The 19465-nt window shown below is 41.6% G+C and overlaps 1 long non-coding RNA gene across 1 annotated transcript; it reads right to left on the bottom strand.

Moving 5' to 3' along the window:
* Nucleotides 1-2878: 2878 nt before the first annotated feature.
* LOC113008532 (uncharacterized) lies at nucleotides 2879-10158 on the bottom strand. Its single transcript, XR_003270031.1, has 3 exons — nucleotides 9970-10158; nucleotides 5736-5834; nucleotides 2879-3011 (listed from the first exon to the last, which is right to left on the bottom strand). It is a non-coding gene; the product is annotated as an uncharacterized LOC113008532 (long non-coding RNA).
* Nucleotides 10159-19465: the final 9307 nt, after the last annotated feature.

Raw genomic sequence — 19465 nt, forward strand, 5'->3', positions numbered from 1 at the left:
GGAGAAACTCTGTGGCAAATAGTGTCTTATCACACCCCATCAGGTTTATTACAGGCACCAAACTAGAGGCTCAGTCCTGGCAATATGATGCAGAACAGGATGTGAGGTCAATCTTTCATCATCTTTCTCTGTCATTGAATGTTTCTCCTAGGTAACGGGGTTATCTGAAAATCTTTACATTTGTCTACGGCAGTGTTCGTGTGTGTGTGTTTGTTTGTTTGTGTTTCTGTCTCAGCCATGAGCTGTTTTCACACATTGCCGCTCTTTTTCTGGACATCGCCCAGTGGAGCTGTATGTCAGAAAGCGAACGTCCAAATCAGTAATCAGACATTAAACAGGCTTTTCGCTGCCAGCTCCCTAGCAAAAAATTGTGATATCTGATTGATACAGAGTGGGCAATCGTCCACAGAAATCACAGGGAGCGTGCTGGTATCACTATATGTTCTGCCTCCTGCACACTCTAGCCACGTCCCATTCCTCGCCTTGGTGGGGGAAAATTGTCTTGATTCTGGAGTCAAAGTCAAATCAAATTTTATTTTATTTTATTTAACCTTAAGTATTAATAATTGCTATCTTTCTCAGTTATCTGACCTACCTGCCCTGCCCCATGAGATTCTTCTCTTATACCCTCTTACTCTCTCTTATTCTAAATGCACGACGGTGAACATGAAAAATATTATCAGCAGACAAGTAGTGTTTCTTGCTGCGATGATCTGGAATGGATTATTAACCTGATCTGAATGGCAATGAGTATTTGATCAAGAAACATTGACTCATGTCTTGTCCTGCTGTATCACACCTGACTGGCACACATTTCTCCCCGCTTAGCTTTTCCTCCTCCACTGTAATAGAAATTAGACCGTTTACTAAGACTACACAGGGCTTTCTGACAAATACTCAAAGGAGGAAGGGATTAACCTTTGTTGAATGCGACTATGAGAAGAGGCGTTTGTAGTCACTAGGTGAGGATAACCATGCATGGTTATCTGTGGCATTTGATCCAGGGTAAAGGTCAGTATGTCTGACTGCTGGCTTACATTAAATGCGTTGTGCTTTTAACGATTTCTGGTTCTTGTCACACAACCACATAGAAAACAGTTCAACGAACACTGAACATAAGAGCAGAAATCAAGGGCACATTTATTTTGTCAGTCTCAGATTTGTTACTGAGACTGAAGAGTCTGTTGTTGAGCAGGGGTGTCAAACATAAGGCCCCAGAGACAGAACCTGGCCAACAAAGACTCAAATCAGGCCCACTGGACAGCTTTTGAAAATGTGAAGGGATGTATAGATTTTATACTTTCAACTGTGTTTGCATACATTTTATAGCTTTTTCTATTGATGAAGACTGCCCACCCCATTGCCCTTCATACTACATCAAAGTAATTAACTAGCAAACAATTAAATGGCAGGAAAGTTCCTGTTTTTATTTTTCCTCTATTAGTGAGTCCACAGTAAATTAACAACACATTTATAATTACAGGGCAGTGCAACGAACTGAATGAATAACATTTATCATGTAGTTTTACTGGTCTGGCCCATTTAAGATCAAAGTGGAGTGTATGTGGCCCACAATATAAGATGAGTTTGCCATCCCTGGTTTAGAGCACGACCTGTGATACAGATCAGACTGGAGAATTTTAGCCAAAGTGGCTGGTAAGAAGGAATCTCCAACCTCTATGTTGACATAACTGTCTTTGGTTTGCTACTATTTTTCAATTGCAAACGTGAGCTTATAATTTTATATCTGTACTGGAACATATTTTCTTTTAAGGGTTTTTATTTGCAGCATGAATAAAAGACCCCTTTACACTGCTACATTTTGTTGACTGGATGAGGAGGTTTGAGAACATCACATTTTAAAGCACACGTTTGCTATCTGGAAACTGATTTGCAATTTTGGCATTTGTGATTTCTCAAAACTTGGCTTTTTGGCTTGTTTTCCACATTGCACATTGGAGCAAGTGAAAGCCTTCGTGCACATACATTTTCTTTTAGTGCCAAATTGTCATTCGCGAAAATTAAGAGAGCTAAACAAGAGAACTTAAACTATGGAGTATTTCTTGTAGTAATGACAAGAAATGAGGATAATGGATTGTTAGTTCATTTCATAATGATGCTAGATATCCAGGGAAGTGTAGATAGGCACATTAGAAGTCAAAGACGGTTCTAGAATAATAGGAAGGCTCAGAGATAATGTACTCTCACAAGGGGGCCACGACATTAGCAACAGCCCAGCAGGACTCAGCTCGCACGTGTGCCAATGACGCATTAAAATCTTCAATGACAAAAGATATAAGAGAGGTATTTTTCTAGGCATATTTTTTTGCCGCCATCATACATCAGATGCAATACTGTACATTCTTCTGGTACACAACCAGTTTTTGAGGTGGTTAGTGGTAGCTGGTCAGTATGGGTAAGGAGAGGGCAAGGAGGACACACTGACTGGAACCAGTGAAGATTTATAGCTGCCCTCCAGAATGCCCCAATTATTACTAGACTGTTAGATGTCTTAAAAAGCAAAAACGAAAAAGCGATGGAAATTATTGCTCTGTATTTTAAAAATAATGATTTAAAAAAGACTCCGTACAGGAGTCATAACTCTTTAATCAGCTCACTGTGATGAAAGCTGGGAGCCAACATGAACCATGAACATGAAAAGACGAAAACACAAATAAGACAAAAAAAGAAGTAGAGATGACATTAACTTCTGCTCAAACGAGCACAGCGGGAGAGAACCCAAAGTATTTAGCACCACTTTTTCTGTCTTTTTGAAGTTGTTTGTCAATTCACGGCATCCAGTGCAGTATTTAGTGCCTTCAACCTCTATCTTCCCCCGATGGCACTAGTGCAGGGTGAGTGTAACAGTGGACCTCTACTTCATTAAATATTAATTTATTCATTACATGTTAACTCTGTGAGACCTTGGAAGGAGACGCCAGGTGACTCTTCTTCATTTGGTCCCCACTGCTCTCCGCTGGGCCCAGGAAAACCACAGTAATGCCACGCAGCTGGGGAAGTACAGAGCAAATTATTCAGCTCCATAGAGACAGACTCTTTGTGGTAAACACGCGGTGGGACACTAGTGCTGTCATAATTAAATCTGTAAATCCATAAGAGCAGGGTGCCTTCACTTGGTACACAAATATGTAGTGTGGGAATCACAATCAAGCAGAATCCCACTTGAATATTATACAAAATATAGCTTTGTGAATCTCTTCTCTAAAATTTCAGATCATTTTATACTCTTCTGGTTGGTATGTTTTCATAGACTATAAAGTATATGGCACAAATAGCAATTGTTATAGAAGAAAGGAAAAACTGAGCAATGAGAGTGGGGAAAAGTTAGGCGTGGCGGTTGGGCAGCAGAACTCTAACTTCCTCATAGAGGGCAAAAGACCGCTCAATCTTCGACCGAGCCATGACAGATCAGAGAAAAAGACGCCAGCGAGCATCAATTCTTTGCTTCTCTCGGTGGCCCATCAATGGGGGAAAATCCCCAGTGAACAGGCAGCCTGGCTAATCCACTGCTAAATGACACCTCCAGACGCTAATGCCCAGACTGACCACAGAAGCAATCCGCGGCAACTCCTCCACACATGTACCCACTGATGCTTTTCAGCCAAGGGAACTTGAAAGGGCCGGGGCCGTCTCTGTCTCTCTGTGTGCCACCTGCTTAGCATCCCCGCGCTGCAAGCTGCTATAGAGAGACATCTCCGGCAGAGGAGAAAGGCCCATTGTGTCCAGATGCCTTTGAGGGCATTGTTCTGCTTCACTGAGGCCAGGCCGACATCTGCACCATTCACGCCGAAGGAAGTTGTAATCACTCCCCTACTCTTAGCTCTCTGGCTCCAACTTCATACCAAGAAGGCTTGTGAAGTTGGGCCTGCGGTAAACAACGGGGCGAGAGGCGGGGGAGTGGTTGCAAAGGATTTGGAATGGTGGCTGTTTTTGTTAAGCGGCATCAGTTTAAATAGAAACTCTTACACAGCCCCATACAGGCCCCCTGATCCCCACCCTTGCTTCTAACCCCCCACCCCGCAACTCGCCCAAGTGCTCCGTCTCCATAGCACAAAGCCGAGAACTGATTTGGGGTTACCTCTCCATCAAAAGCGCTGATTAATTGCTTGTCTTTCACAAGTAGGCCAAGATATTTGAAATGTGTCCGCGTGAATTATAAAAAGCGTCAGGCTGCCGCGCTTTCAAAATACTCTTTCACTTTCTTTTCATCAGTTAAAATAATGAAAAGAAACGAGAGGGCTCTGAGGGCAAGGAATGTTTCAGTGGTCAACTTGCAAAGGGGTTTTTATGTAGTTTTCATTTACATATAATTACACTTTAATAGAAGCCTGACTGGCGTGGGGTACGAGAGTGACCGTGCGGGCTGCTGAGGAGACCCCCTATGATAGAGGATGACAAGCTGTAGTGCTAGCTCCATCTCTGGCTAATTAAACGAATCAATTAAGAGACTATTGTTGTAACTGTGTAACTGATGTTCTGCAGTGGCAAAAATGGTCTCTTGGGGAGGCCTTCCAACCATATTAAAACTGCTATCCACTACATCTCTATCTGATACCAATATAGACACTTATTTGCGCCTTGCTGTCATGTCATTGGAGGCGGGCACATTATGGAAATTGAAATGGAGGGGTTGAGGGGAGCAGGACTGAGCTCAGTGTGAAGCGGCGGGGTTCACTTCCCATCACCCTCCAAGGAGAACTCGCTTCAGCAAACTCCAAAGTCCCTCAAAGTTCCCTAATAGCAGAGCTAGAGCCAGCACACCCAGCTGTGTGCATCCAGTCACTAGGTAAGGGTCGCGCAATTAGCATACTCCTCCCTGCCAGGCGAGTCGCGTTGATGCAGATAAATTATCATATTAGATTTACCCTCCTCAGTTCAACTGATTGGCTCCCAAATTGTTTTAGATGGCCGTCATTAATCCTTAGCATAGGCTAAGTGCTTTGGCTTCAGATCTGATTGCACTGAGGCGCCTAGGGTCAAATTAACAGAATACTAATGTCTGAACTCTATCTCATTTGCAGTTTCACAATGCTGCTTCTATTATAGGCAACAGAAAAGAGTCAATTGCCATTTGTCTAATGTAGGATTTAGAAACTCTCAAGATGATAATTGAGGTCCAAGGTAAGAGCAGAGACGACGTTATTGAGTGAAAATATGTATATAAATGAGAAGCAGGGAAAAAGAATTACCAGGAAAATGTCAAAGCATAATTTCATTTCAAAGATGCGAAATGTTTCAAATGCAGCACTTATTATTCCATACGTTCATTGCAAAAAAAAAAAAGTAATCACAAGAAAGACAACAAATGGCACTTTAAAGCAAGCAGTGCTGGTGCTTAGATGAAACAAACGCCCACCCCATCCTCAACCCCTGCTTTGAATGTGCCTCTGTGTTGAGAGAGACTGACAGATTTATGAATAGACTGAATCAGAGTACTTGACTGAGAGTCCAGTGGATCCATGTCCAGTCTTTGTCTTTGAAAGCTGACCCTGTTTGTTTAAGTGCTGGCACCACATGAGTGGAATGAGACTCCCTTGGCGCCTGAGCTGTCCTGGCTCTTCTAGCCAAAGTCAGCATTGGCATGTTGCTGGGACCTTCTGAAGGAGATCAAGGGATTATCCCCACCTCACACAGAGACATATATTCAGTATATATGTATATAGTTTCAACGGACCTGTAAAGTTTCAAACATCATATCATGGGGAAAATTGTACCTGATAGTCCTGTGGTATCAAGCCTTGAAAAATCCCACAGGAGGACAGGCTCAGCTGAGGATGTCAGATCTTGGGAAGCTCCCCAGGATTGCACAGACGCTGTATAAATAAATATCAGTTGTTAGAGCTGCAGATCCCAGGCTAAAATGCAGACCAATATTTGTGGTTAAAATCTTTCTAAGAATGTGAAAATAATACAATGGTTTAAGGGTTTTACAGGTGGCTTGTGGCTGGTTGGAGTCTTGTCATGTGTCAAAATGCACAGCTGATTATTCCAGCACAAGAACCAACAACATTGCTCCTAGAAGTAAAATTTTAATACGATGCAGTGTCAGTGATCTATTTTACACACACACACACACACACACACACACACACACACACACACACACACACACACACACACACACACACACACACACACACACACACACACACACACACACACAGAGCATTTTAAGTAATAATAAATAGATCTTTAAAGAATCCTGCAACCTAAAATGTCCAGGATGCCACACTATCTTTAAGCAAAACTGAGCTGATAAAAGTATTATTTATGTAAATATTTTCTTCTCCTTTCATGCAATAAGCTGAACACTAAATTATGCAGTGAAAGATTTTGATAATCTATTCCAGCAACTAAAAAGTTTTCTCCAGTTATTTCTATCAATTTAAAGAGCAGTAAAGAGAGAACCCCTGAAGTTATAACATGGTGTGATGCAGCTGTTTGGATGAACATTTGCACAGGTACTAAATGGCAGATGGATGATTTTTTCCTCATAAATCCAGTATTATCAACCAGCTTAAAGAAGGCCTACACATCAAATGTCAAAGTATAGTCAAAAAAACTCATATTCCTTTAAAATAAAATGTATTTATTTGTTGTTTGCATGAATTCTTATTGAAAATACACTTTTACTTTACTACTACTTTCTGGACTCCAGTTTATTAAGATTATATATTGCATAAAACTGGTGACAGTGATGCATTGGAAGGTTGGAGTGGTAGGCTGTCATTACACATTTTAAACATGCTAAAAATTGAACTGTAAATGTTCAATCTTAAACATAAAGCAAAATCTCATTTCTTCAAATGTATCCCCTACCACATGAAACACGCCCACGCAGTATACAGTCTGTATACTGTGACTGTGTAACTGTATAGCTAACTCTATTTATTTATCTAAAATCACATTGTGTTTTTTCCCTGTAATAATAATGCTGAGCATGTCTGCACTGTTTACATATTTGCATATTTTCTCAATAAAGATAAAAAGCCACTCCAAAAAGCTTTGTTAGTTGCCTAACCGGGACCGAGGACAATTCCAACTTCAAAGTCCAGATGTACAATGGGACTTTGATTCTGTGTGTGTGTGTGCCTGTTTAGGTCTGCTAATAAAAACAGATAACAAATTGTCTGATGGGCAGAGCTTTCATGATCTATATTAGTTGCTAATATTTTTAAAAAGACAAGAGTCCAAAACATCTTTGTATCGAACTGCTGCGTAACAAGGCGTCTTGCAACTAGACGACCATATTTGATGTTTTATTCCTACCATTTGAAAAAACCCATACAACCCTACATGGTGGAAAGCTTCCACCTAAAAGTCCGTTAAGAATTCTGAAGGAAGTGACGAAGAATCACCTGACTTTCAATAAGGTTTGAGTTTAATTTAGAGACTTGATAATGATTGGAAATTCTCAAATTCATTAACTCTTAAAAGTCTCTTGGAAGTGCTTGCAAAGGCTGGTCAAAAGATGCCATTAGGAACTGTCACCTGATGAAAGCTCTTATTAAATTTCTGACTCTTTAAACCTGTGGAAGCACTCAGCAGTGGGCAACTGACTGAAAATATGTTGGGGAAGGTAAGAAATCTATCAAAGCGACTCCAGTTTGCAAATTGCAGGAAAAAAGTAAAAAAGAAAAGAATCAAGAAAAGCAAGCTCTGCTGACAGGCGAAGCAAAACCTGCATTTCTTTGCAAAAGCAGAAGAAATAAGGGTTGCATCATTCCACTATGTGGCAACGCTTGCAAGAACAGGTTTATCACAAAAGCCAACATTGGAACTATGAAAAGCAACATCTGGATATGCCTGAGTAAATTTAGAAACACATGTTCTGTACAGATGCTAGTTAAAATGACCTGTTTGGCTACAATACATAAAGAAATATTCGGAGCAACATTTGATGAAAGAAAAACTTTCCAAACTTTCAACCGCGAAACAGGATGGTTTTCTTTGAGGGCTTTGGATGACATTTTGTGCAGGTTTGTGCTCATTGTGAAGAGATCTGCAAAAATTACCATAACTGAGCAACAAGTAAAATGCACAAAAAGTAAAGAAATTTGTGTTTGGTCGATTATTTCGATTATTTCTTTGTTATAATGATGCTTCTTAGCAATACCAGTGGTCCCCAACCCCGGGGCCATGGACTGGTACCAATTCATGAATTTAGTACCGGGCTGTGAGAGTTGAGGCTCGAGTGTGAAATTTATGGTTTTCAGGGTTTTTATCGGTTTTTATCATTGTTTTTTTTTTTTTTATCTCTTTTGATTATTATGAATGTGTTATGAATAAATCTTCTATTTTTTGGTATCGGTACTGGTTTTATTTTGTTGTATTTATCCGCAAACATAAAAGGCCGGTCCGTGAAAACATAAACCGCAAAAAAGGTTGGGGACTGCTGTTGTATACCATTGGAGAGCCTGTTATTTACCACTTAAATGGTGCCACATTTCTAATGAAAATTTATCACTGAAACTGGTGTGATGGCCAAACCCATGGCCACACTCTAAAGTTGGTAACTGTGTATTTTCATTTCTTTGTTTGAACACAATAACACACTTTAGTTTCCAATAACTTTATTGATTGGTTTGGATATATTTGTTCTATTTGTAAGCGTGCACATTTAGTTTGCTTATGTATTCATACCAGACTATACTGCACTGTTTGTTGTTTACAATTGTGTTTTGCTTAGTTACCCTGTGACTCCTGTTTTCAATCACACTGGTATTGACATTTGGCCAAACAGCTTATTCTGTGACCGACACAACCACACTGGCTGACTTGTGACAACTGCTGGTTAAGGAATGGGCCATCCCACATCAGTGTGTGACCAAACTGGTAACCAACATAAGGAGGGTGTGTCAGGAGGTGCCAGTGACTTGTGTTTGGTGTCGTTTATTATATTATAAGATTTATTGTCAAGAAACATTGTTACAATAATCAACCTTTTCTGACGTCATAGTTTATATTAGTGTTGGTAGAAGATGCGCGCCTAAGGTTCAGTTCAGTTCTCACTCCTGGCTTCCCCAGGTACAGACTTTTGCAATCGCTTGACTTGAACATCATCATTACCATAATTGGACTGTCATACATATGCAACATTACAATCTCAAAGTATCTAGTGGGCAAATAATTTTAATCAAGAAAGAGCTGTTGCAAAATAAGCATTCTAGGTAGTAGGCAGGCATGTTTACAGGGGTCATAAGAGGCAGTCAGAACTTACAGAAGTAATACATTTAATCAGGTTACTTTATGTCCATTGTTTTCACTCTTTGATTAAAACACACCTCTCTTGAGGGCATTTATGCCCAGCTGTGTTTCTGAGCTCTGAAACCCTGTTCATTGTCCTTCAACTCACTATGATTGTGTGACCATATCTATGTGTCTGTTTAGGTGTGTAGAAGAAGCCTGCCCTGTATTTCTTTTTTGCCTCTTGAGCCTCTCTCTGCGCCTTCCTTATACCTGTCATCTGGCAAGGCTAACCCCTGGTAACTCCCCGCCAAATGCACACACATAAAGACTCGCACATACACACATTGTGAATCCCCGCCAAATGCCCGCCCTTCCAGCCCCTGCGCACGCCAGCCGGTGTCAGCGAATCAGCTGAACCGTCTCCGCCCTGAGAATAACCCTATGACAGACAGCCCTAGTGGCCTCCCCTTGTCAACACAGCCTGCCTGGAAAGCTGACAGCCAGGGCATAGGGTGGACAGGCTACTGTAGGCAGGAGTTTACACCGGGCTGGGCCTGGAAAGGATGGGCCTTGGAGAAGAAATAAGAGGTGTGAGCTTGTAAAACAAGGCCGGAAAAGAAGAGATTCTACAGCTAAAGACTAGAGCAGCAATTGAGCATACGACTAAGAAGTCTGATGCGTGTTATTGAAATGTATTTGAGTTTAATTGTTTTTACTGGTAGTAATAAACCAAAAGACAAAGGCAGAAAAAGAACTCACCTGTGGATGAGAATAGAAGGATTATAATCACAGAGGTCAGCTCCTGTCAAGGTTACTGCAGCAGTTTGGCTGGCAGAGTCGAGTGGCCAATCCCTGCAGAGCAAAGATTGAAAGGTTTGGGTTGGCTTGCAGCCTGGAGATTGTCATTATTCTATCGTCTCTTCCAACAATTAGGTTAAAAGACAATCCCTTCAGCGTTTATAAAGGACTGCTACTCACACATTCAAGGTATAAATCTGAATTATTTTTAGGTTTGAAAGAATGATGGACAACACATTACAGAAGAAATCATCAGGTTACTATAACAAAAATAGAATGCGCACAGAATGACTGTCGTCATGAAAAGTAACCACAAAAAAGTGCTTCAATTTTTTGGGGCTTGTTACTCTTTTTCTGATTGTGTCTCACCTCTTTTTACTTTGTGTAAAATTTGAGTATCAGGTGTCACGTAGGCCTAGAGGGAAGTGACTAAACAGCATATGTTAGGCAAATTCTCTTTCCACCGCAAAGCCTTTTATACAAGTACATCAACCAATATTCTGGTATTGTGTTATTATTTTAGGGTAGTCATCTAACAAACTACACAGCAACATCTACTACATGAAAAATCGTTGAGCTATTTGATGTTTTTTGTTGCCTACTATGTGCAATCAGTTTCACACTGCATTTAAAAATGACTGCAACAAAGATTCCTATTTGTTCAAAGCCTAAAACAGTGTGTGTGTGTGTGCGTGTGTGTGTGTGTGTGTGTGTGTGTGTGTGTGTATGTTTTCAGGGAGCCATCAGTTCTTGTTTATGGGTGATCTTTCTAAATTCTGAGAACTGTCAGAAAATACAGGCACTTCTTCTCGTTAAAGCTAACAATAGCATTATTAGGAGAAAGACAAAAAAAGGAGCAGCAACTTTCACAAGTCTAAATAAAGGCAAGTAAGTAAGGGAGGAGGAGGAGTGCTTTAAACATGACTGTAGGATTACACAGAAAGCCAGTTACTGTGAGTACTGACATAGTTTTAAATGCACATCTTCACTTAGCAAAGTGCAAACCTGCAACCAAGGAAACGCAAAGACAGAGGGGTGGGAGCAACTTAGTGAATCAGTGCTCATACGAGGCTGCCACGCGTATACACAAGCACAGAAACACACGCCTGCTCACACTCTCACGCGCACACACCAACTGTGTAGATAAAAAGGGATCGTCACATGACAGATTCCCAGCAGATTGTACATGCAGAGATCTTAGGTTTTAGCTTCTGTGCCTTTTGACTTGAAGCACACGCATCCTCAGAAAACACTAGCTGCAGCCTAAATCAAAATTCAGGATCAGGATTATGCACTCAGTCAGACATATCTCAATTTCCAAGGTAAAAAGAAAAAGAAATTCTTCAGGGAAGATTTAAGTGAGGTATTTTTAAGGTCTTATTCCAATGTAGCTCATTTGAAGTCTTTGAAGCCTCCTTTACTAGCGAGCTTTGAAACGAATCAGAGCGGTGCCAATGAAGCCATCAGTGAAGACTGACACAGAAAGATAGATGTTTATATGGTGCTTCACTCCAAAGGAAGTAGTGCAGCTTCTAGACTTTTGACTCTATTCTTTGTTTGGAACTGTTACAACAGTGGCATGTTATCTTTACACGCGCCCTGCTGCCCACCTTTACATTTCTTATGTAGCAGCAACCTGTTACAGAGATTCTATCGCCAATCTTATTTTTCTGTATTTCTTTTAATGCGAATGCCACAGGAAGTTGCATCCTTTACTTGTGAAGGACTGACGAGTGAAAAGGAGCATAAGGTTTGGGCGGGCAAGGCAGAGTCGAGAGCAGTGGGACTACACGGCTTAAGCCAAATACATATTTATGAGTAGCATCCACCCACAAGCATGACTTTTCAAACCCAGCCAAGCTCGGGCAGGCATGCAGGCATGCAAGCTGGGCCAGAACAGGGCAGGCTGATTAGGCCAGAATCTGCAGGGGTTTGGGTTTCTACTCAACTTTGTTTATGTGCTATTGTGTCCTCTCCTTTCATTACTCTTTTAGTTAGTTGACTGTCCAAAGAAATATGCAAACATTTTGTGAAATTAGAATTATAGAAGACATTGTAGATGAAAGCTGAAATGCCGCAACCTTTAGGTAAAGGGTGGAAGTTTGGAGAAAACAGAGAGAGGGGGTGGATGACGACTTCCTCTAAATGGAAAAAAAATTGGATGGTGTTCATTTAAAAAAACAAAAAAAGCACCTCCAAGTGAAATCTTGCTGGCATTTCTCTTTCTTGTGTCTCGTGATCGTTTCCTCCTCAAGGTCATTGTGTGAGCATTTAAGATCTGGCAGCACGGGGATAGAAAAGGAGCTCATGTAGCAGTGACTTGGAGGAGCAGTGCAGTGGTGTTGGCTATCGACTGGTCCATCCAGTGTGGCTCCTACCACAGTTTGGTCTCCTTCACCCAGTTCTTCAAGGCTGCCTTTAATCTCTCCCTGTGCCTCCCAATCCGTGCCTTTGATGTGGAGATGCCCTTCCTTCACTTACTCAATATTTGATCTATCTTACTTCATACAGCTAAATCCAGTTGAAGTGGATTCACATAGACAGGGTACTCCCTCTCTTCTTAGTTCTTCCTACCCCTTTTCCCTACTTGCTCCCATGTTCAACAAAATGATCTCCTAACCAGCCACACACACACAAAGAAAATCCCCTTTTTTCGTTGTCACGTAACATGGAGTGTTAATTGATAGAACAGTCGATCGTGTCTGCGTCTACACACGGCACAGAGAACATACAGTAGATCGACATGTAAACGGGCTGAAACGTGTGCTGCGGTTGTGCTCACTCGCTCTGCACAGATACACACATTGCAGTGTCTTAATAAAAGTCAACCAGCTGCTGTGCTCTCGCCCACCACGTTGAGCCAGAGGTGTAAGTATCAACTATCATCTCCTCCCTGGCTGCACCCACAGACGAGCCTACGAAGTAGAAACAAGATACAGAATTACTGCCTGTTTACTTCAACTGGAGACCTAACACATGTTGTGTAGGAAGGCAGACTTTATTGTCAGCATGACAAAAGCAGTGGCTGTATTTCCATAAACATCAACAACAGATGTTTCACTGCACAAAGACTTATTGCTGAAAGCATACAGTCAGATTATACAGTTTGCAGGCATTGCTGACTGCGTGCATATACTGTATACTTCTGTCTCTTTATGATGCGCACTGGCCGATGTCAAGGAGTGACCCCGTGCTTCATTTCTAAGTCTTCTCTGTGTCAGTAAGGCAAGGAGACATCCACCATATGGCCTTGCCTTCTGCATCCTTATCCCTGCATAATTACGAGCCTATACGTAACATTTCAACTGAAACAAATAAAAAAAAAACATAAAAAAATAAGACCTCTAAACGTGCATATCTAACAAAGCTGAGCGAGCTTTCCTTTATGTTTTGATGAAGAGAACAGCCCCGTTCCATATCAATTACGATAAAGAAAAGCCAAAACACAGACAGCCACAAAACAAACGAGCAAACCCGAGATTTGTTTGTGGCATGTCTCGGATCAGTGAGGCGCTCTGCCACCCGCTTAACAGCTATCAGAGTCCTTATTCCAGAGCAGAGGGTTTGTGTAACACTGAAGCCAAACCGTCTACTATTCTATCCCACATTAGTTCCACTTAGTTGGGTCCCAATGACCTATTCAATGTAAATGTACTGTGCAATAATGAGTGGCGGACTGCAGCAGCTCTTTAATGGGTGGGTATGTGCAAGGGAGAATGAAATGACAAGGCAGAAAGAGAGAGAGCGAGAGAGAGAGAGAGAGGTTCATGGCCTTTCGGGATAGGCTTGTTTAAGCAGGGTAATGATGGGAAAGTAAATGGCTTTAAAAGAATAATTAGCCTAAGATAGAAAGAATGCCAACCTTGTTTCAACAGATACACCTCTTCAGATGGCTAAATAAAAACTCTGCCTGGCTACTGTTAGCTGTCCAAGGGTGACTAGTGTTTTTCTTAAGTCGGATTTCAACAAATGATCACAGACCAAGAAAAAACACAGGAGGATAAAGGGGAGAAAAAAAAAGAAAAATGATCTGTGATACTCTAATGGCAACAAGATGGCCTCAAAGGTAAAGGACTTGCAAATCAGCCAGAGTCACACCTCAAAGCTATACGCACTGTTTTGATTTGAATGCTGTTTAAGTGAGAACAAGCCCAAATTAATGAGTGAGGTGAACAAATGATTGCATCAGAGACATATTAATGACTTATGTGTTAAGAGGAGTATGACAGTCTCTTCTTTGCTTCATCTCATTTGGCAAGAGAAGGTGTTTGGGGGGGGTGCAGGCTTTTGACATAGCACCGTGTAGGCAGCCAGAGAGTGTTAGAAGAACTTGAGTCAATCTGTCATGCTCTGGGACCGCCTCTCTTAATACCGCTTTAACCTAATGACCCGAGGTGTAGCTATGTGTGTGCTGAAAAGAGCGTGTGGACATTTTTCTGCCTATGTTTGAAGTGTGTGTGTGTGTTTTTTTAAGTGATGAGAGTATACCCGTAGGTCCTTCGGGTGCTGTTTGATGCTAGGTATTACATGCGGGTGCCAAGTTTTATCTCACTGGAATCCCCTCTCTCATCCGCGTCCCCTCTCCCACTACCCGTCAGAATCCCATTGCAGGAGCTGGAAGACAGGACTGTTACCTTTGAGACAGACACCAAGCAGATCTCAGGTTGAGCTCCCTGTTACCATGCGGCAGCCATTGGAAACAGATGGTCTCCAAACAGCCTGTCATGTTTACTGCTGCTGCCATAAAAGACAAGAGTCCAACAACACACTCCCTCAGGAGCCCCACGGGATCGCACAGGGGCCCGCAAACAGCTGCCTGGGGGGTGGGAGGGGTGGGAGGGGCATTGGCCCTGCACCTTTAAGCACACACGCACACACACACCTATACTCACACCTTGAACTGACTCCTACCTCAACTACTATTCAAATGCCTCTATTACCAAACACGTAGCGCGCACATACACACCTAAAAGAGCGACACAAAAAAGGCCGGGCTCGCACTCCAAATGTCCTCCACCAAGCCGTCCGGACATGCTACATTTACTGCAATTAAACAAGCATGCCATTTGAATATCTGATGACACCTTGCAACCTGCTCCATGGGCTCTGAATATAATGGTGTCCCTGTGGAGCCCGCGAGAAATTGTCCATGTCACAGTTAATGAAGGGAATTTGCATTGTTATCTCAATTAAGGCAGTGGAATAATGAAGCTCACTTCTGAATTAGTTAATCGACAAAAACTTGTACAAATGTGTTTGCATGGCTTATAGGTATGGCCCACAGCTAATGTATATTCTTCAGGGTTACCAGGGTTACGTCAGACCAAGGGAGTGCAGACGGTAATGAGGCAGGTGCTACCGGACAGTTCTCTTCCTCTCCTCGGGAGGCTAGATGCTACTCTGACCTCCCAATGCCTCATCCTCTGTCTCTTCCTCCGTGTCTTGCCATGTCTCACCCACCTCGCTCAATTACCTCTCTCCCCCCATTCATTTGCATGGCACATCAAATGCACAAACCAGAAGCAGGTAGCAGATTGGAGGAAGAAATCCAGGTGTTTTGCCTCCACCTCGCATCACACTCCTCCCTGCTCCGTCAAAATATCAACCCTGACCCTAGCCGGAGCTTCTGGATACAGATACTAGTCCAGGCTAAGTGATAAAAGGCTGAACGGGATAAAGGAAATATCTATTTGCTTGAGTACTGTCAGGTTGAAAAAAGCTTTGACATAAGAGGATAATGTTGAATTTAGACTTCCCATTGATCTGCTGTGACAGTTTAAGTGGCCGCTTTGGTGTGGTTTGTGAGGAGCGTATTCTTGTGTGTGAAGACTGTTTAAGTGGGTATTTGTAAGAAGTAACTAAAGGCTATCACTAAAGGCTTCCACAAGTGCTCTTCTGCTCTGGGGGCCTCAAATGGCCAATGAATTATTTATAACAGCCAGGACATGAGCTGATGTTGGGCTAGAGGAGGGGTGGCACCCACACACACTCACTCATAAACAAACACACACAGTCACGCCCACGGGTGTGCGTGTACATACGCGCGCTCACTCACACCCACACATACACATACACACAATGTATCCTCTTAAGCGGGTCAGTGTGCCAGACAGCCACAGGCTAAGCAGACAGCTCACAGTCAAAGCACACTGTGGGACAGTAGATAGAACAAGACTGGTCCGAGGGGAAGTGACGGGTTTGATTGTTGTTTTCTGCTCAATCTATTGCCTGCTTGAGGTAAAGTGAGTGGTAAATCTAAGAAAGCACACAGAAAAACAGTGTTTCATATAAATAGTGTACTTACTGAGTTTCAGCTCATCATACAGTCCATCATCTTGGCATTGTATTTATTACTGGTTTTAAAAGAGTAAACAGTCGACTTGAAAGTAAATGCATCCTTTGCCTCCCAGTATAGACATGTTCATTATTGGCACTATCTCATAAATGTACATAGGTAGCACTGAAACGTGTGTGCATAACTGAGATTTGGAAAAACCCTTTCGTGCAGATTAAGACACTCAGCATATTTACGCTGTGTAAATCCTTCAGCCTCCTATCATATATGAATATGACTTCAGGGATTAACATAAACTCCCTCATAGTCTTATAACACGGTTATAAAGGTGTTTTAAATATCAGACCCGTTTTCAAACAGCAGCGAGTCATCCTTAAAATAAAATGAACTGCACAATGCTGCCACAATAACCACAATATAATGAAGATGAGCACAGTTAACGTAACTGTATGTTTTTTCCCAGTTTAATCTTTGGTTTCTTAACTGCATTTTTACTGCCATTTGGCATTTGACATCAAAACTTGACGCATTTATTTCACACAATTTTTGACATAATCTGATCCAAATTATGCCCCATTTTCCATACCTGGGAAATAATGTCTTCATCACAGCTTCCTATTAATTAAAAACACAAGAAACATAGGAACATATTATGAGATCATACATACATACATACATTTTAGAGAGATTCTTGTGTTATTTAGAAATGTAAATATCTTATGTTGCCATGTTGGCAAGGTCTCTCTTCTTTTGTTCAGTTAAATAAGAGGACATTTAATGAATATTTGATTTTCTTTTGCTACCTTTAAGTTCTGATGTTGATCTTGTGAGCTCAAACTCTGGAAGAAACAAAACAAATAATCTTTTAACATGTTGTTGAATGCAGCTATGATGAAAGAAGACAGAAAAGACTGTAACGAGGAAAGAAAAGAGAAGAATAACCTGTGGCTACGCGAGCCAAAGAACAACATCTAATCTGAGGTTCAACGAGGGTTAAGTCCAAAACAAAACAAAGTGAATGTGGTTGTCAGTAATAAAAGCTTCATTAAAAGGTCAGAGGTTGGAGAGGTCACTTAGATGGATTCTCCCCACCTCTGAATTGTCTCCCTCATTCCCTGCAACACTAGAGTTGCATCCCAGCAGCCTCTCTGCGGTGATGCAACATGGCATCTTAAAATAAGCAGTTTACATTGAAAGGTCAGCTGGGGGAGGGCACCTCTCTGAATCTGTGGCTCAAGATGAAGAGGACATCCAGGCAATGATGATATTAAAGCGCAAATATTATATACACGCAGGCCTGTCTGTCTTTTTCCTTTTTCAGCAGAAGGTACATGCATCCTGTAGGTACAAACATAAATACTGTGCATGTAGGCATATGCAGAGGGTTTCATTCTCTCTCAAACAACACAAAAAGTACACAAACAAGTGTATAAATACCAAAGATGCACAGCTCGCCTCCTAAAGGTTAGTCAAATCCAAAAATCAACAAGAGCAGAGTTTAAATGCCAAACAGTTTCAGATGAAGATAAAGTAAGATTTCAATTGTTGAAAAAGACCCCCAAAGGAGGTTAACCTGAGAAGCTGAAAAAAAAAAAAAAGGTAAAAAAAAGAGTGTTAAGTCAAGCTGACCTGGGATGCAGTTTAAAAAAAACAAAAAAATGTACTACGCCTTTTACTGATTAACTTAGTTTTAATAGATTTTATAATGAGATGTATAAAGCAGAAACAGTTGCAAGGTTGAATATATATCTATATATACTTTAATTATGTGTGTGTGTATGTGTATGTGTGTGTGTGTGTTCTTTGAGTGATAACTACTTCCTCCTCTGACAAAGACCCACAGTAAGCTGCTGCTTGATTAATTCTGATCCACTTAATTAGAAAGCTGCCGATTTCCCGCGTGAATACTGATAACACGAGGAACTGCTGTCATTGACTGTTATTGACTGATGGGTTCATTAAGACTAAGGAACGTGGATCTGAAACTTTCTTTCCTTAAAATACACACAAATACACACAAATACACACACACACACACACACACACACACACACACACACACACACACACACACACACACACACACACACACACACACACACTCACACACACAGAGTGAGACAAAGGGAGAGAAAGAGAGAGAAAGAGAGAGTGAGAGCAAAAAAAACCCCACTAACCATGAAAGCTAATATGGGATCCTCACTTGTAGTTTGGTTACATCTCACACACATATGTAAAAGCCAAGTTGTAAAAAGCAAATAATACAGACTTCTTAGAAGTTAAGCGCTAAATCTGCAAAAGAGGTGCAATAGAGCTGAAGCAATGAAGATGCAGCGGGACGTGTCCCATCCAAGAATCTCCTTCTTCCTGAAGCAAAATCTATGCTCATGTGTGCCGGAAAACCTTATGTGAACATCAGCAGGAAGTTCTGACAGCTGCAAATGTGCAGGTGCAAATTCTTTCTGTTACCATGAGCACGGAGATGCTTTCACGGCTGTCGAGAGAGAAAATGTTCCCTCACACTGCACCATATTGTAAATATGACAGAAACATGCAGAGACGCAAAGCTGCATGATTGAAGTGCTGGAACACCGTGACTCCTGTTTACTTTTATTTAGGTTAGGTTTGTCAAAACAATTTTTTTTCCCCTTTTGCTTGCTTGTTAACACATTCCCATTGTATTGATTACACAGTGGTAAACTGAGACAAGTGCAGACCTTTTCAAAGATGTGAATAAAGATATCAGTCAAACGGCAGCACAATGAGCAGAAGATGGACAAGCCAATATTAGGAGTATGTAAGGAATGTACACGATCGCTTTAGATGGATGTGTGGAGGTCCAGAGGGCACTCTTTCCCCCTGTGGAGATCTCTCTGGTAGCGCAGACAGTGATAGCATGGACCCCTGATCTCCACCACCACCAACAATCTCTGTTTGTCCAACTCCTGCTGATCGCCAGCAACTCTGCAAAATGCTTCATCTTTCCATACTCGTGGTCTTAGCTTTTCTCTGTTTGGCTCTGTTTCTGTTGTTCTCGCTTACGTGACTTTTCTTACCCTCTTTGTCATAAATCTGCGCCTGCTTCCATCAATAGGAACGCAGAGCGAACTGACAGCTCTGTCAGGGACTGGTGACATTCTTCTCTTCCTTCCACATAAGGTA

The sequence above is a fragment of the Astatotilapia calliptera genome, chromosome 16, assembly GCF_900246225.1.
Source record: "Astatotilapia calliptera chromosome 16, fAstCal1.2, whole genome shotgun sequence".
NCBI lineage: Eukaryota > Metazoa > Chordata > Actinopteri > Cichliformes > Cichlidae > Astatotilapia > Astatotilapia calliptera.